General features: G+C 40.6%; 1 non-coding gene across 1 annotated transcript; it reads right to left on the bottom strand.

The window, feature by feature from the left end:
* Window positions 1-842: 842 nt before the first annotated feature.
* Window positions 843-984, bottom strand: LOC114613106. Its single transcript, XR_003710125.1, has one exon. It is a non-coding gene; the product is annotated as a small nucleolar RNA SNORA48 (small nucleolar RNA).
* Between the last annotated feature and the right edge of the window lie 18,375 nt (window positions 985-19,359).

A 19,359-nucleotide genomic window follows, 5' to 3' on the forward strand; every position in this document is an offset into this window, starting at 1 on the left:
CACTCTCATGACCCCAGAGCCAGCTCTCCCAACTACAACAAGTGGTGGTAGTGGAGTGTTGTCAAGTATAACCCCTACACCCATGCTACCTCACAACAGACAAGTGGCTGTGACAGCTCTCCTGTGCTTTCAAATTCGGGGTAGCTCACCCATCCCCCTTGACCATCCCCAGCCCTTCTGTGTTGCCCAGATGAGGAGCAGAACTCACTCTCCTGAATGCAGCAGCCAATAAGGGGCAGGGCCTTGTGACTCTGGGGCGAACTCTCCTTCATTCTTGCCCTTAGGGCTGGTTCACCTGAGACTACATATCCAGGGTCAGCTCTACTGCACTATACAGCTCTGAACAGCCCCTAGACGAGGTGGTGCCCTGTGACAGCTGCCCAGACCAGGGACAATTCCATATTCTCTAGTGATAATATGAGCCATGAGCATTGACAATGACCCCTGCCACTGAGTAGCCATGGACTCAGACATGTTCCTCATCGGCAGCTCTGGCTGGAACCTCACCATGGCCCCAAGTGGCAGGGCTAGATACTCACAACAGACTACTCCTCTCTACCCTCAAGTCTCCAATTCCATCTCCACAGTGCTCAGGCTTGTGTGCTTGTATCTCTCCCATCTGACCTCCACATACTCAAACATTGTGGTGCCCCCCGTTACAGGCTGGCCCCGAAGCTGGTTGACCTCCATCCATGCTGCATAGCTGGTTGGCAAACAGGTATCTATGACCCACTGATGATAAGTATTAGAAAGCAGGTCAGTGGGTGGCATATAGGTCTGTGGTTCTCTGTCTGTCTTCTTCCTTCTGCCCTGTGCTGCCTGGATTTAAATTGGTTTGATTTTTATGAATCCTAGGCATAAACAATGCTTTGGTCACTAAGTCAGGCATCAAGCTAGGATAAACAAAGGGCTAACTGCTCTGCCCCTCCCTGATAGAAGAACAATACCACCAACGAGGTGTCTCTTTGCCCATTGTCGGGGGTTTTAAACTCATTATTTTTCTAGTAATAGGCTGGGCAAGTACTCATAGCATCAGGCTGTCTCTGGTTGAGTGACAATATCCAGTCAACAATGTAAAGACATGCCCCCAAGTAGAATCAAAACACATGAAAAGAAACTGTTAGTTTAATTTAAGACAGCACAGTGAGGCAGATGGAACAGAGATGAGGAATACCCGACAAGGAGTCAGTAGGTTGGATGAGGACCAGATAGTGAAAGGATGAAGCAATACAGACAACAAAGAGCTAAAAGATGGAAAATGTGAAGAGAGTTGGAATCTGATTGCTGTGGAAAGGTATGTGCAGACCCAGGTTGTAAACCTTTCTCTGATTCCCCCTTTGATGTCTTTTTTTTAACAAATCACGAGTATAAACTGGAATCTCCCCAAGCACGTGTGACACAACTATAGAATGTGCCAAGTAGTTGGCTTCAGATTCCCATGAACCAACCAATGCCAATGTAACACACAAAACACTCAAAATATCAGCACAGACTAGAGTGTATTGTCTATTTATGCTACAATCTTGAATGCTGGGATACTATGAAAAACACATTCCTGTTGGGGAAAGGATTGGTGGCAAGAGAGAGAGAGAGAGAGAGAGAGAGAGAGAGAGAGAGAGAGAGAGATATCATTTCAACACAATGAAAGGAGCCTAGGAGAAATGCACTCGTCACGTGGAGAGCAGCCTTTTCCATTTTATATGTTGCCATCCCAGGTGACAACAGCTGAGAATTTCATTCATTATCCAACTCAGATTAGAATCAAGCATCTACACTGACTGCCGAGCTAATACACTTTCGTTTTTGGATTGAGTCTTCTAAACACAGCCTACTGAAAGTTGCTTTAATTGGCATTTTGTTAGAAGGTTAATACCGACTTACCAAAAATAGCCTGAGAGGGAAGCAGATAAGACATAAAGGGAAAATGGTGCAGATTCTCTCCTTTTATTTGAGCCTCTTCTCGGGAGCTGCATTAACACAGTGACTCAATACCTTTGCCTGCAGCAAGTCTCTCTGGTACTCTCCATTGTCCTAGTCTTCTGTTCTAACACTGTTGTTGGAGGCTTTCTTATCCCCCATCCAATACTATTGATGACACACCATAGATACCCCCTTGCTACTCACAAGCTTGCTTTGTTTCTGTTTACTCCAGTTCTGAATAACTACATTTTCATGTTTGCCCTTTGAGAACTGTTTACAGATCCTGTATCTGAGAGGCTTCATTATAGTCAACTCTTATTTGTTTCACAAACAGATTCTCCCTGTCCATCTGGTTCGATAAAACAAAGGGGTTTCAAAGCAGGCAGTTAGTCCTCAGCCTATAGGAGTTTCTTGTCTAGTTGGCAAAGCCAGTAATTGCCAACACATGAGACACACACACTAACACACACACACACACACTACACAAAAATCTCTGTTTGTGAACTGCTACAGAACTGTAAAGAAATGGAGAGAAAAACAAACACAGCCTGGGAAGAGGACATTTTCAGAGGTTTTCAATTTGCCATACCCAAAATACAGACAATCTTGTGACATGTAAATGATTGATTTTGTTTTAATTTTTCTTTCTACTTGAGATTCTCATACATGTATACAATGAATAATGATCATTTATACCTCCCATTTCCCCACCTCCAGCTTCCTGAACATCCCACCCAACAGGTCCTCCTCCCAACTTATGTCAGTGTGAGAGAGAGTTTGGGCAAGATGAGTTCATTTGCATACTGTCTTCATATTATAATCATATAATTGCCTTTCTCCTGAAGCCACAAAGAGCCATTGAAAGTTTAAAATTAGAATTTATTTAATTGGTTTTTGGTTCTTTCTTCAATTGTTCATCCTGCTTGGCCCCACAGTCGTAGATTTCCGGTGCCTTGCTTCCTCACAGACCATAGACACACTCTTATCTCTCTGAAGCAAGTGGGAATAGTGAGGTTACTAAGGTGTGATTCCTAGGGAACCAGAGGTCAGCGTACATCAAAATCACCATCTCCATCACCATCTCCATCACTTCATTTGTTGAAAGCAACATGAAGATGTTGGGAATATAGTATAGAGTGTGTTGTTTCACCAGCCCTATGCATGAAGCTTCATATCTACTCTATGAAATAGGAATTGTTCTGTTTCATAGACAAGAACTAGAGTCCTCAGAGAATCCTGAATGTTTGTCAAGGAAGCTCAGTTGGAAAAATACCTTTTTCTACTAAAACCTGAACCATAGTCTATGGACCTGGGGAAGACACTGGATTAAGCAGAACTGTATTGACTCACAGATAGACTAATAGCGTAACTACTGTGAGGTGGTGACTGCCTGATTCCTTCTTCCTGGCTTACTTTCAAATTATCCTGCCTGTGGGACAAGAGGAACAGCAGGGAGGACTGCATGTATTGAGTCCACATAAGATGGTCCAAAAAAAAAAAAAAAAAGCTAAAGTCTGACACCAGCTGGGTGTAGAAGCTGCAGCTACACTCTCTCAGAAAGAAACAAACAGGAAGACACATGTGGGCTGATTTTTCTCAAAGTTCTGTATTTGGGCTGCTTATTGGAGGATGAAATCTGTATTCAAGGTTTTCCTTCCAGTTAATTCTCTCTGTCAATGCCCTGACAGATATGCACAGTGTGTTTCCTAAGTGATTTTAAATCCTGTCAGGTTGATAAGACCAACCAGCATACCCCTCTTGCCTTGATCTTTTAAATACCCAGTCACCCACTTCTCCAATCTCCTCTCTTAACACACCCTACTATACTTGATACAAAGGCCTACCAAGCTGCTAGGACTCTCGAGAACATACCAGGATGTCCAACCATTGCCTGCTGACATTGCTTGAATTGTTCTTGTATTTCAAATAGAGTTTCTGACCTGTAAGTGATACGCAATCTGTTTAGTATATACATGTTGATGACTTTGTAGCCCATCACTACACTCTCTAGGTAACTGACAGCTATCACCTCTCAACATCACTTTGTGCCTTTTACTTCTGCTGAAATTTTTAATGAGACTACATAACATGAAAGATGCCCTCAAACCTTTAAGTTCCTAACACTGGGCTGTTATCTGCAGGTGACAGGCTACAGATGAAGCTCTAGGCTATACAGACTTTGTATAACTGAAACTTCATATAACTTTTTCTACTTGGCAAAGGCATTCATTCATCAATCTTTCGAGTAATATTTTACTAGGAAGGTAAACTTTTACCTTCTCCTTGAAGGGATGATGTGCGTCCTTTATCTCCTAATAGTCTGCATTACCTCTGCTCTTTCAGGAACTTCTACCATGTCATTAGCTCATCCCCAGGGTTCTATCCAATGAGAGCATGGGTAGAAATTTGGTCTGAAATCACTGTCTAGTTGGATAGCTTATTCCAGCACTGTGAATTGATGAACCTGGGGGCTCTCATCATTGTCAGAAGTCTCCAATAGATCATGGTGCTCATTCCTACTGAGCCAGCTCATTCTCAGATCCCTTTGTAAAGTGACGCTCCAGGCAACCCTCACCAATCAATACAGAATGGGATGTGAAGTTCTTTTCATCAAAAGACTCCATGAGAACAGTGAGAAGACAAGCCGTATCCTGGGAGAAGATTGCTCGCAATGTGTACAACAAAAGATCAGCACCTACACTGTACACAGAAAGCATAGAAAAAAAGAAAATAAATGGTATAGTTGCTATCTTTGTTCTAGAAAGATTCTAGGAGGAGGTAGCCTTATATTTCTGAGCTCAGGGATATAAAAACTCGGTAGCACTGGAATGCACACATGTTTGATGTAAACACAGCTGTGGGTAGGGCTGATGGCTCTACCTGGATTCTGTCCTCTTGCTTTGTCCTCGATCCATCACAGCATAAACTTCTGATGCCACCTTCATGTCCCAAGTGGTAAGCCAGTAGTTCCACCTGGTGTGGCTTCTCCTTGACCTCTATGCTCATAAAATAGTCAAGATTCTGAAGAGTCCTTGGTCCACACAAGGGAGCCTCAGAGGGATGATTCTTTGAAAAAAAGTGTGATTCAGATGCCAGGCATTCTGACAGGAGAATCTCCTGGTTCTTTCACATCAGCTGAGATTTGGACCATAACCTAGAAGACTCCTGGTGAAAGTAGTTGTGGCCATTAACTGATTCCTTATTAAACAGCAGTGCCTTTGATGGTAAGTCAATTATACTTCTTGTTCTAATCTCAATGAGTAGGAAATTATTAAACTGTCAATAGACTAGACCTATTCAAAGGGACCTAGATTCTTGAAGAAGAGGAAAAGCTTGGGTTGGGTGATATTGAAATTCTCTGTCTTGAACATACAATCATACTGATGTTGCCATTGTGTTCCAAGCAGTGATGGTGGTTCTACCATCAGGATGGTGAAGATATACATTTGCTCATAGATTTAAAGTAGCAGATGGCACAGAGTTCTTGGGGTTTCATGTCAGGCAAATCAAGTAGAGGATTTGCAAATCTGGGAACTGGAGACCAGTTCCCTAATCTCTGTGGGTTTTGTTTAACTTAATTACAGAACCAAGTGAAGGACAGGTTTTCATGTGGCTGGCTGCTTGTGGCAAGAAATAAGATAATGACTGCAAAATCTACCCGAGTGCATGCACATAGGAAATGTGTCTTCTGTCTTTGTAAGCATACATGAAAAATAGAGAACAAGGCATATTGTCTAAAGGGGTAGTGAGCAACCGAACAACTTTGAAAATACACTTAAAGGAGTAAACATTGGCAATGTGCTTTCAGACTCAACACCTTAGGAGAAAAACACATGTGCATGGTAGTCATGGAGGAATATCCATTGTCTTCGGAGAGAGACATCTCTGCACAGCCTCTCTAGATACCTAGCATTTATCTCAGTATTTGTAAGTGATAGAAACATCCTTCAATGGCACAGCATGTACAGGGTGAATAGCTCATATAAACTATGCCCAGTAATAGAAAGTGGGCATCATGGTTGTCAGAGTATATGAACAAATTCCAGGGCTTTGATAAGTACATATGTTCGTGTTGGGCCATGCAGAGCCAACATAAGGAGTTATCGTAGAAAGTGTTGTGCTGCCATTAATTGCTTGTATCTGACACTTTGAAACATTCACTTGGGGGTGGTGGGGGAGAAAGACTATAGTCCTCATATCATCAGGGAATATCATGGAACAAAGAGAGGTCCAGAAAACATTACTACCTTACCAAGCACAGTACAGTTAGCACAGCATGAAACAGGAATTTGAATGCCTCTAAGGATGTTTTTTGTAAAGCCAACTCAATCCAGCATATAGGGACAGGGTCTGGATGGAGAATAAGGAAGAGAAAGTTGGTCTCTATCAGAGATATCCAAGGTGGTGGCATTTGAAGGTCTTGGTGGCCATGAAGTGCGCCATGCCACTTGGCCCCAAGGGTACACAGCCTTGTCTGAGAGGAGGCCTATTGTCATGGGGAATATAAGAGCAGATGTTAGCAGATGTGCCCCAAGTGCAATGCTGCAGGATTTATTGTTTCATTCCCTCTCACCAAAAGAGAGTGGTATGAATAGTAGTCTTCTTCCTTCCCAGAATAATACTGACAAAAAATAATATTAGTAGATATAATTGCCTGACACTTGGAAGAAGTGATGTTGCAAAATAGGCAGTTGTGTAGTCAGGAAGTTGTGTCTAAAACCTAGGAGGATGAGTTTAAGGACATCATTGACATTACCACAGCTGTAAGTAAGGTAGAGATGGCTGGCAGGTTATTTCTCTCCTAGCTGCAGGTATGTACAAGCTTCCTAATCTTGGGTGGTGATCTCTGAGATCTCTTGGAGGAGGGCTTTCCCAGAGTGCAATGCTGTTATTGTTCCATCTTCTCCCACCAAAAGGGAGTGGGATAAGTAATTACCATTTTCCTTCTTAGAATGATACTGTCAAAAATATATATTAGTAGATATAATTGTCTGACACTTAGGGGAAGTGATGTTGCAAAAATAGGAACTCATGAAAAAGGGGGAGAAAGGAAAAACACCTGCTTCCCTCTGCTTCCTGAGGCTCTTATTTTGAAGATAGGACTGCTTTTGGTCCTCAGATGCCTGGTCTATTTACAGATATATTTATAAATGTGCAAGACGCCATTTCTAGGTTCTAAGTTGTTAATACATCACTTCTCACCTCTTCATCTGCCTCCTAAAACAAGTCTTCCCTGTGACTGTTAGTGGAATTCAGAGTGGAACAAACTGTTGGGGGACTTGTCCCATTCAGAACACAACCTTCGTCATATTATTTCAGATAAAAACCACTCAGAGACCATGGGGGGAAGTCCTCCTCACCACAGTGAGTCAGACCATTAATCTTCTACCCACAAACGAAGCCTTTCCTCACCACAGGCCTTTTTGTGTGCTCTGTGTAGCACGCATGCTTCACCATCTCCATTCTGCTTTTATTGCTATGCTAGATACAGCATGGTGGGCATTTAAGGACTGGCCATTGCATATTGAGGAACTTTACACTTGGTTGTTCAATGATGCTGTTGTTAAAAATAAAACATATAAATTCATAGACAAGGTATACTAAAAACAACGGTGATAAATAGTCAAAACTCACTGCTCACGTTTATTTTCACTAAGTTGTGTCACTCTGTCATTGGGTCATTTCTCTAGGGTAGAATTGCAGCATAACGGTGCTGGCTGCGCTGGCCTTCCTGACTCCACATGTAGGCAGTGAGCACTGATGATTTGAACCCAGCTACACTGGGAACATTTCTATCATGGAAACTGGTAAATCCTACACACCAGGGTTGGTGTTTATGTTTCACCCCATAGAGACCCTTGTTCATCTGGAGCAGCTCCATCTAACTGCCTTCCTCATAAGTACCCTCTCAGATCCTACTCTAGCTTAGACTCACATGTGAAGTGTTATCATAGATTTTTAATTCCTTTCTTAAATGACTTCTATAATTACACATTAATAGTAAGCACCTCTTAGTCAATATGTGGATTCTATATTTAATGGAAGCAGAATTTTTACATTTCCCACTGCAAACTCATCAGACTGTCTCAATAAACCATAGTACAGTTAATAATCAAACTTCTATTATCAAAAAGAAAAATGTAACTTGTGTGGGAAACCCTGATCCCTTTAAGGGAGAAAGATACATTCTTAACAGATAGAGTTCCTTTTAGGAAGAAGATGGTTTCATTTGCAGGTACTGATAAGCATTTTAAATTATTTATTATTGTATATCCATTGCACATATGGACTTCATATGACAATTCTTTCAAGTGTATCGTATGCTTTTAGCCAAGTTCACCTCCCCGTGCTCTCTCCTGTTTCCACTCCTCCTCCTCCACCACTTTCCTCTAGACTGCAATGTCTGCTGCTCTCATGCCTTGTGTGTGTATGCGTGTACACGTGTTCAAGTGTGTGTGTGTGTGTTTATGATTTTATGCATCTATGCACTGTCTAGAATCCACAAATGGAAGAGAACTTCAGATATTTGTCTTTATAAGTCTGACTTATTTTCCATAATATAAAATGTTCACCAATTGCAAAAAATTTCCAACAACTGGTGTAATTTCACTTTTCTTTATGCCTGAAGAAACTCTTTTGTTTACATTTTCTTTATCCATTTATCTGTTGACAGATACCTATGCTGATTCCACAACTCAGTTGCTTTGGTAAGCAAAAATGTGCAAGGATCTCTGTGGTGTGTTGACTTAGATATAGTCTCAGGCATGATCTAGCAGGATCATATGAAAGTTGTATTTTTATGGTTTTTGTTGTTGTTGTTGTTTGTTTTGTTTTGTTTTGTTTGTTTTTTAGCGAAATTCTTGCTACTTTCCATATTCCACCACCTGAGATGACTCTTTTCCTATTAAGGTCTCTTTTTCCATTATCTTTCCAGCTATTTGAGGCTGAAAGAGGAGCCCTGGAGACTTAACTAAAGCTGACACTCAGATGATGTAACTAAAAACCACTAGGTAAAAGGAAAGGAATGGGCAGATGGTTGGTTGGAGGCTAGAGTACGAGGAACAGTGAACCATCCCAGGCGGAAGACCTTGAAAATGTGTAGCCAGAGTGTCTAAGGAAAACACTGTCTTCTGGCTCTTTTCAGGTTTTTGTGATGTGACATGAATAGCTTTCAACTCTAGTTGTGTGTGTGTGTGTGTGTGTGTGTGTGTGCATGCGCTCTGTGTTCACATGAGTATACATTGACAGGAACTCTGTGTTTCATATTTAGACACTATGTGGGATAAAAACAGAAGACATGCCACAAAACTTTATAAATGACAACAATTGATACATATAACAAGTGTGAAATACAGTCATGTTAGGCATATGTCAAGTCTTAGTGATCTGTTTTTCTAGCTCAGGACACATGTGAGATGCTAGTTGGTCAGTTGTTTTCTTTCTTCAAATCTTCAAGTACTAGGAGAGTAGCAAACAAATACTTCAGTGGTGGTTTTATTCCTAATTTTAGAGAATAGAATACACATAATTTGTGGTTCAAAAGCACCTTTGAAATTAGGAAAGATAAAACTTGGAGCCAGCCAAATATGTGTTCAAATACATGGCTAAGAACATGCTGCATTGCTGGTCCCAAGTACTGTCAGAGAGATGGAATGGGCTTTTGGTGTTCTCAAGCACAGCAGGGTGGACGCCATTCACAGTAACCTATGGGATTGTTCATAAAAATTAGGAAGACCAGAAAGACTTCATACAAAGTAATGGTAAAGAAAGGGCATATCAGATGCCAGAAGCCAGGACCCTCGCCCTTACCCTCACCCCCTACCTTTCCCCACCTGCACAATGTCCTCTGAAGCTTGGCAACTGCAAGATCCTGCTTAGCAACTGCAGATAGACTCAAAGCAGAGTACCATATTGTCTTAAGAATAGCAGGGAGACCATAACTCAAGCAGTGTACCATATCTTCTGAAGAACAGCAGGTAGATCATAATTCAAGGCAGTGTACCGTATAGACCATGACATGTTTCAAGGCACAGGCCAAGAAGATTTTGTACTTTTCCACCACCTGGCCCCTCTTACCCCCTCCCCTTGTAAAACATGCTATAAAAATGCATTTCATGTTCAAAAAAAATTAAAAAAATAAAAATAAAATAAAAAAAAAGAAAGGGCATATCAAGCTCCCTGATTGTACCAGAGCATATCACAGATATTCACTGAAATGTCACACTGAATCTGATACACATATACAATGCTGCAGGTTAATCAAAAACACTTTTTTTATATAACAAAAACACTTTTATAAGAGATAGCAATACCTTCACTTAATCATTGTATATTACATTCGTGTAATTAATTATCACCATCCTCCACAAATATGTACAATTTAAATAATAATTAATGACTTATATATAGCTATGAAAATTAAATAATCAACCACTTTAAAGGCATTATATTCAACTATGAAGAGCTGATAAAGTCTGAAGTATAACCATAAATTTTTTGCAACCTACTTTTAATACGGGCTCAACCTCTTCTCTAGCCCACCACCAAGCGGAGTTAGTGGAAGAGAAAAGTTAATAGAATATGGGGGGCTCTCTTGCGCTCCTGCTCTCTTGCCTCCAACTTCTCTCTGCCCCCTCCCCCCTTCCCTTCCCCCTCTCTCCACATGGTCATGGCTAGCCCCTACTCCTCTCTCTGTCTCTCTCTCTGTCTCTCTCTCTGTCTCTCTCTCTGTCTCTCTCTCTGTCTCTCTCTGTCTCTCTCTCTCTCTCTCTCTCTCTCTCTCTCTCTCTCTCTCTCTCTCTCTGCCTCTACTACACTCCTGGCTCCCCTCCCCATGCCCTGAATAAACTCTATTCTATACTAAAAAAAAAAAAAAAAAAGGATATGGGGGAAGTGGGGGAAGTGGATCTGTTCAGCAAATAGTTCTGTGAAGGCAAGCTCGGTCTTCTTTGACAGCAGTTCAGTCCTGTAGCAAACACACTGAATATGATTCAGCAGCTACAGACCAGTCCTAGGCTGACAGATACCAGGTATGAACTGGCAGCCATAGTCCAGTCCTTCCAGCAAGCATACATCAGGCACAAACAAATCACTGTAGTTCAATCCTGAAGAAACCTCCAGGCTTGTCAACCAGGCTTAGGCAAGGTCACAGAAGCAGCAAGCTGCCACAGGAAACTTGAGAACAGTTCTTGGGTGAGTTTCTCCCAATGGCGGTGTTATCACAAGTTGAGCTCAACAACGCTATGTAAGGCAAACCAATACATGTGTGGCATTAGTGAAGAATAGTGAGGTGTACCAAACCAAACTAAGGCTCAGTGCTCTTCTCCCACAGTCTGTGGGGTCATATTTATACTACTTCATCAAATGTCCTTTATGTGTCTGCTATATCAAACCACCCCTTTACCTGAGTCTGCTTCAGGAAAATAGTCTTTCACATGTTTGCTTTAGCAAGACATCCTGTGTGCCCCAGCAAAACATCATTTAGCATAACTAACTTTCCAAAGAGCTAGAAGTTTCCATTTCACTGAAGTAAGTAAAAAGCCTGGCAAAGGAAGGAGGCATATATTGAAAAACTTTGGCCAGAAGAATTGTTTGTAGAATTATCTGAAAGGTGGGGCAATGAAAGAAGTCCTCCAGTTATTTTTGGGTAAGGGGCTTAAATGGTAGTAAAGACCCTTGGTGAAGCAGAAATAAGAGCAGGGTACCCCAGGGGAGATGTTCGTGCAGTAGAAGGTTCAGTGAAGCCAGGCAGCCAGAAATAGGGAGAGTACAGAGCCATCACACTACAGGTGAGCTCCTGAGAAGTGGGATAAACCATCTGGTGCTTTCTACCCTTCCCTTTAAGCTGTGCTACCCAACTTCCTGTTAATTTGTTTGAACAAACCTATAAGTTTGAATCATATCAATATTTGTCTGTATTTCCAGTCTCAATCTTATGAAAATAACAAATGCTAGTTAAATATATCAGTTTCTGACTGCATATGCTTATGGAAGTTTTCCACCATACATTTTTCATTTCTTACTGATTGAACTCTTCCCTGTTTGTAAGAACTATACACTAGCCATTGAATGAAATATGATTAAGTAACTGTCATGAGAAAACAAGTAATGTGGACAGGTAATTACAAATAAACTAATATTTCTCCAAGAAAATAATACTGTACTTACAGTTCAAAGGCTTAATCAGCATCACAAGCAAATCAGGACACGAGGTGAACACAAGCACATATGACCCCAGAGCCATCACAGTGTAAGAAACTTTTGCTAAATGGGACACAGAGGGACACAGTCAGAATACGGGCAGTTATGATCATTTAGCATTGATCCAAACATCTGAGCATAAACATAAGATATGAACAGCAATCACATAGTCCTGGGAAACCAACAGAAATTACAATGTATGATATGCATATAGGCTAAAGTTCATGGGAGAAAATATACTTCTCAGAATAATTAACTGCTGGATAATATAACAAAATCTACATCTGTTTAGAATGCAACAAGGAGAGAAAAGTACCACATATGCATGTGCATAATGTTCAGTAAGAAAAGAGGAAAATGTGGACCAGTAATCACCTTGGAGACCATGGATATAAAACCCATCACTACCAGCCCATGGAATCAGGTTAAACCTGAGCATTGTTTAAGAACTGGGTTTGGTTACTTCTCAGCACTGGGGCCAACACACTTCAGTATAAAATATCACTAGGCTGATGTTTTCTCTCTCTAATTGAACAGGAGAACAGCTCATTAAGGAGCCATGGCATGTATGTATCTTCTAAACAGAAGTATGTTTGAGAGAGACAGAATTTTGTGAAGGCAATGCATTGGGGCTCCTCCATGTAGGTTCCATGGACAATTAGACTTTGTCAATTCTAGGCTGTGCATTATCAGTAGGATCTCTGGATTATGTCACTAGGTTCCAGCATCTCTGCCCAAAAGGTTTGACAATCAGATTTGTTCCAGACATTGCCAGAGATCCATAGGGAAGCAAGATATTCTTAGTTGTATGTTAACATCTGTTTATGTGGATGTCCTGTCTAGTAACCTTAAAACTTGACCATTTACCAAGATCTCCTTAAAGAGCTTATTTTCAAAGCTAATGGCTGGATGCCAGCCCCAGCTCTTCCATTTCACTACAATTGTAGTAACAACCATGACTTTGATTAAGGTACCAGGGGTGATGTTGGTGATAATGACTGTTCCAGTTCGTCTCTGCTGTCTGCTACAGCCTTATTCACACTGTGCACTCTTCGTAGTTTCTTTTCTGTAGTGATGGACAACTTGGCTGTCTCCGATTCTGTTTCCAGTCAGCATGCCTGTGCCTGTCCCAAAACCATTAGGGGAAGGCTTTTCTACTTCTATACCCTGAGTGGTATTTTAGGCCCATAGCATCCATAGCATACTTTATTTAAGTAAGTCCTGTCTGATCATTATGGAACTAACCTATCTATGTTCAAACTGGCTGTTCACAAATAGCTTTATCCCTCTCAAAAAAAAGAAAAGAAAGAGAAAAAGAAAAAGAAAAATAATAGATAGAAGCTACAAATCCGAGAGTTAATTCAGTTGACACTTCCTCCATCCCTTGCCACCAACAATGCCAACAGATGAAATGTCTGGGTACAAGCCCCACCTTGCTGGTTATTTATGAAATGATCTTTCAGTGGCTTTGAGTCTGACCACAGAATTTTCCAGTGTCCAAACGGACTTTTAGCAATCACTCCACCTGTAAAGCATTCACTTACCCCACCATGATTTCAAGTTCCTAAGCTGAAAACACAAATTGTATTGCCAAGAATTTTGCCAGTGCAAACTAAGTAAAGGCGCTTTCTCACTAGGTATTATCTATATATTTGGTTGGACTAAGTCTAATTCACTGTGGTCTGAAATTCAACTGTACCTCTCTCTTTCTGTATTCCTGCTGTGAGCACGTGAGGATTTTGCCATAGACTCTACAGAGAAAGGTGTCCAGAACAATTCTATGGATGAAGAAATAATTACAGGCTTTATCTCAGGCTCCGAAGGTACCTACTGCTTGTTGGTCTGACAGATGTTATATGACTTACCTTAGTTTAGGTCTTATCCTTTATTATAGCACCTGAGTTTCTCATCTAACTTCTCTATCAGTTATTTTCACTTTGTTCTTGTTGCTATGGCAAAGTATCTGATAAAAACATCTTAGAGAAGAAAACAGCTATTTTGGCTCACTGTTTGAGGGTATATTCCCTCATAATGGGAAATGTATGACAATAGAAACAGCCGTCACTGTGAGGGTAAAGCACAGGCAGGCTAGTCTTGTGTCTACAGTCAAGGAAAAGATGAATGGATGCTGGTGGTGCCCCCACCCCACCTCCGTTTTTATTTTTTACTTAATCTAGCACCCCCATCCCATGAAATAGTACCACCTACATTCAGTGCGGATTTCTCTCTACAGTAAAATTTCTATGTAAAAGCCAACATAGACACACTCAGATATGTATCTTCCAAGTGATTTTAAATCTAATCAGGTTGACACTGAAGACTAACTATAGCAACCTCTACCCCCTATTTGGTAACACCAAGCATGTATGGTCATACCCCCCCCCATAGAAATCAGGGGTCATCACGAGGGATTCTAAGTCACATTGTTAATAAAGGTGAAGTTACAATTCTGTATGAATATTCTCAGTCTACTCTATGATGAATACTTCTTGAGTTTCAGCTTTTCCCTTTACATTGTGAGAAGATTGGAAGAGATTGTATTTAACCTGTAGGAATGATTTTATAATCAAACACTTGGTTATATCATGCGAGGAATCAATTGTGTCCCCCAGAAATTCCCAAGTTGTAGCTCGAACCTACAGCACTTCAAATGCGACCTTACTTGTAAATAAAGTCACTGTAGACATAATTAAGATCAAGTCATAAGAAAGTAGGGTGGGAATCTAATCCCACTGGTATTGTTTGTTTGTTTGTTTGTTTGGGAGGGGTTATTTGTTTTTTGGGTTTGGTTTGGTTTGGTTTGGCTTGGCTTGGCTTGGCTTGGCTTGGCTTGGCTTGGCTTGGCTTGGCTTGGTTTGGTTTGGTTTGGTTAGGTTAGGTTTGGTCTGGTTTTTAAAAATAAGGTTTCTCTGTGCATAGACCTGGCTGTCTCAGAACTTGCTCTGTAGACCAGAGTGGCCTCCAACTCACAGAGATCTACCTGCTTCTGCATCCTGAGTGCTGGGATTAAATATATATGTCACCACAACCAGCTAAGTGCACTGGTATTCTTATAAATTTGAACTCAACACACAAAGGAGAAAAGAACTAGAGAATGAAAGAAGAGATCTGGGGACATGTAGTAGAATCTAACCAATGACAAAGGTTTCAAAAGATCTGAAGAAACAAGAAGCTGAAACAGGTTCTGCATCAAGATGTTTTAAAGAAACCTACTTTGCTCTTACCTCCATCTGGACCTCTGGTCTCCCAAACTATGACCTGATAAATTGGTGTTGTTCAAACAATTTATCTCACGGTGCTTCAGCTTTACAGTCCTAGGTGTGTTGTGCTTCATCATTATAGTCCTAGGAAACCAAAGCACACACTAATTTGCCCATAAGACTCTACATGTAAGCCTTTTCTTTGTAATCTTAGTTCCCTGGGCTGCATCTATTCTTGGCTTGGAAGATTTCCAAGCAAAGCTATTGCTTCATCCTATGAATTTTATTCCCCAAACCCCATCTGATTTATATATCTTCACACAATATTGAGCATGTCTTAGTGAGATGCACTGCTCCGCACACTTAGCATATGGCAAGGGACAAAACAGATACAGCCTCTGCAGTGTAACTTCTGTCTAATAATGAAGATAAAAAGCAAGCTACACATGTGACCAGCAAGTCAAGTAATGTACATGTTATTCTACAGGTGAACCGAGCAGAATAGGAAAAGGGGAAGGAAGAAGATTGGAACTTTGAGAGAAAAACTATGAAATAAGGTTGGTATAGGCAGAAGTTGAATAAGGACTTGAAGGATAAGCTAATGGGGTTTTTCAAATATGCATTTGGTAGAAGAATATGCCAAGGACATATAACAGTGGGTGCAAAGAACAAAGACATGTCTTGGGAGCACAAGGGAGGGCTGGTGGAGCAGAGTGGGAGAGAAAGGCTTACATGATCATAGAACAATTTGTTCCTTTACATATATTCATTCAATGGTATTATCTACAATGACAATTATGTACTACACAAACCTCTGCACAGTTTCCATCTTGGGAATAAGAAATCCTAGGAATACCCTGTAGTCCTCTGTTTCCCTATACTGAGCTATCTCACAAAGCAGCTTATATCATCAACAAGGAAGTGTTCCTTGATCATACAGAGGCCTACTAACTCCTAAAAGGAACTCATAGAGTCCATCTACACATAATAATCAAAGCATATTAGCCTGCTTCCCTCTCTCTCCCTGACCCCAAGGACATACTCATTCAATTACAGAGAACTCCAGACTTCAGTGACTATTACCATGACCTAATCAGAAGAGACATAGGGATCCAAGATCTAGTGATTTCCACACATGATACTTCAACGTGCATTCATCATCTGCCATTTAATGTGTACCAGCAAGTACATGACAGTTATTAGTAACACTATTGTTGCTTTTTGAGGGTCATAATAGAAACATCCCCTACATCAAATAAGTGAATGAAGCATATGGAAACCCAAAGTAAAATTTCCTACAATACCTAAGAGCTAGAATTTCTTCACTCTACTTACATTCCAGATAGATTTTTGAAACATACTATGTGTTATTCTTCTTAACTCACATCAGTACTACAACCAGAACCAATTTGCTAATTACTTGGTTGTTAGTTTGTTGGTAGATTGGCTAACTGGTTGACTGGTTGGTTGGTTGGTTGGTAAGTAGGTTTGTCAATGGGTTAGTTGACTAGTTGAATGGTAGATTGAATAGCTTGTTGGTTAGTTGATTGCATGGTTTGTTGGTTGGATAGCTAGCTTACTGGTTGGCTTGCTAGATTGATGGATAGATGGATGGATGGATGGATGGATGGATGGATGGATGGATGGATGGATGGATGGATAGCTAGTTGGTTAGTTAACTGGTTAATTGGCTGACTGGCTAGATGCTTGGTTGGTAGATTGGCTAGATAGTGGGTTGTTTGACTGGTAGGTTATCTGCTTCCTTGGCTCCCTGTTTGGCTTTTTGGTTGGTTGAGTGATTTGATTATACAGTGTAAAGTGGTTGATGAATTGTCTAAATGAATACTTTTGATTTTTCTAACCCAAAGGCTATGACATGCTGCCTCTTTATCTACTGTTTCTGATGCTTATTGTAATATCATGAATAATTTATATTTGAAGTAAATAAAAAATGAACAAATTAATTATTAGATATATAAATCAGTAGTCTATAATATATAAATGACTCAGCTAACTGACCTCATCAACAAATAAATAAAATAATAAATTTCTTCATAATCTATCCTATTTCATTCCTTTCAGAATAAAATAACATATTTGTCTATACTTACTATATTAGCCCTACCTTTTATTCTATCAAAAACTAACTCATAAGTTACTTATATCCCTCAGGAGAGGATAATAATCTTTTCATTTTCCAATTGCATTTTTATTCAGATGACTATAGAGTCCTTTGTGGTTGTAAAAAAAGAAGAAGAAGAAGACAGAACACACCAGTGTGTTCTTTCCACAGTATTTACCAGTGGTAACATCTTAAAAGTTACAACACAGTGTCACCACCATGATGTGGACATAGACTCAAAACAGACAAACATTGACATCACTGCAGAATCTATCATGTCCTTTTCTGACCTCGCCTGCTCCTTTACAGAACCCTATCACCCTTAGTCCATGATCCTCTGGTCTTTTTTTACAATTCTTTATGTCAGAAACTCACATTAACAAAATCATAGAAAGTAAACTTTAAATTTTACATTTTTTATTAAATACAGCTATCCCAAGATTCATCTGTTTTCTCTCTATCTATATCTACATCCACATCCACACCCACACCCACATACACACCCACACCCACATACACACCCACATCCGCACCCACACCCACATACACACCCACACCCACATCCACACCCACATCCACATCTATATCCACATGTATATCTATATCTATATCATCTATATCTATATCATCCATATCTATCTGCATATAGATACATACAGGTATAAAGAGAGAGGTAATAGATTTCACTCTATCATTGCTGAGTAACATTTGACAATATGAATATAGTTTATCTATACCTTCAGCTCTTCAGAGGACATGTGTTTTACTTCCTGCATGAGGCTACTGTGATTCTGTCTTTGTAGGAAGACTAGATTTCAACCCATGGGTGTTGCTGCTAGCCCTTAGAGGATATCTATTTTTTTACAACCCATGACCAATGCATGCTTGATCCAGCTTCACTGTATCCTTTTCAGCATTTGGTGTTGCCACTAGTATTTGTTATGTTTCTGCTGCTCAGTTCTTCATTTTTTCTTTCTTGTGATTTTTCTGTACCTGATTGCATTTTTGTGATGTAGTAAAGGGCAAGTGTCACGGGACAGGAGTAACCAGTCTAGTAGGTAGGTGTGTAGTGATGGCTCATTACAATCTGCATTGCTGTCTTGCATAATGCCTATGAGTGTCTTTTCACATGCCACTGTACCATCTGTACATCCTCTGCAAATGTTTCTTCATGGTGTTATTCACTTCTCACTGGATGGTTTTCCCCTTGAATTTGAAGAGATTGTTACATCTAGAACTCAGTTCTTCTTCAGATATGTGCTTTGCAAAAGTTCTTTTCTGGGGTGCAACTTCCTTCACTGTACCATTCATAATAAAAATATCTTAATTTTACCAAATCCAACTGTTCCATTTTATTTGTGAATTGTGATTTGGGTGTCACATTTATAAATGCATTTTCCTTTCTTTTTAATTTATTACTCATTTTATTTGTTTACATTTCAAATGTGATTCTCCTTCCCAGTCTCCCCTCCAAGTACCCCCCACCCCATCTCCCTTTCCTTTGCCTCTAAGAGGGTACTCCCCCATGCACTCATCCACTCCTGCCTCACCCTTCTAGCATTCCCCTTCTCTGGGGCATCAAGCCTCCACAGTACCAAGTGCCTCCCCTCCCACTGATGCCAAATGAGGCAGTCCTCTGCTACATATGTAACTGGAGCCATGGACAGGCCAATGAATACTCTCTGGTTAGTGGTTTAGTCCCTGGGAGCTCTGAGGGGTCTGGTTAATTGATACTATTGTTTTTCCTATGGGGTTGCAATCTCCTTCGTCTCCTGCAGCCTTTCCCCTAACTCTTCCACTGGGATAGTCAGGGCTTAATCCAATGGATGGCTATGTCTGCATTTGTCTGAGTCGGGTGTTGGCAGACCCTCTCAGAGGACAGCCATACCCAGGCTCCTGTCTGCAAGCACATCTTGG

Source organism: Grammomys surdaster, unplaced genomic scaffold (assembly GCF_004785775.1).
Source record: "Grammomys surdaster isolate TR1022 unplaced genomic scaffold, NIH_TR_1.0 126187, whole genome shotgun sequence".
NCBI classification, from domain to species: Eukaryota; Metazoa; Chordata; class Mammalia; order Rodentia; family Muridae; genus Grammomys; species Grammomys surdaster.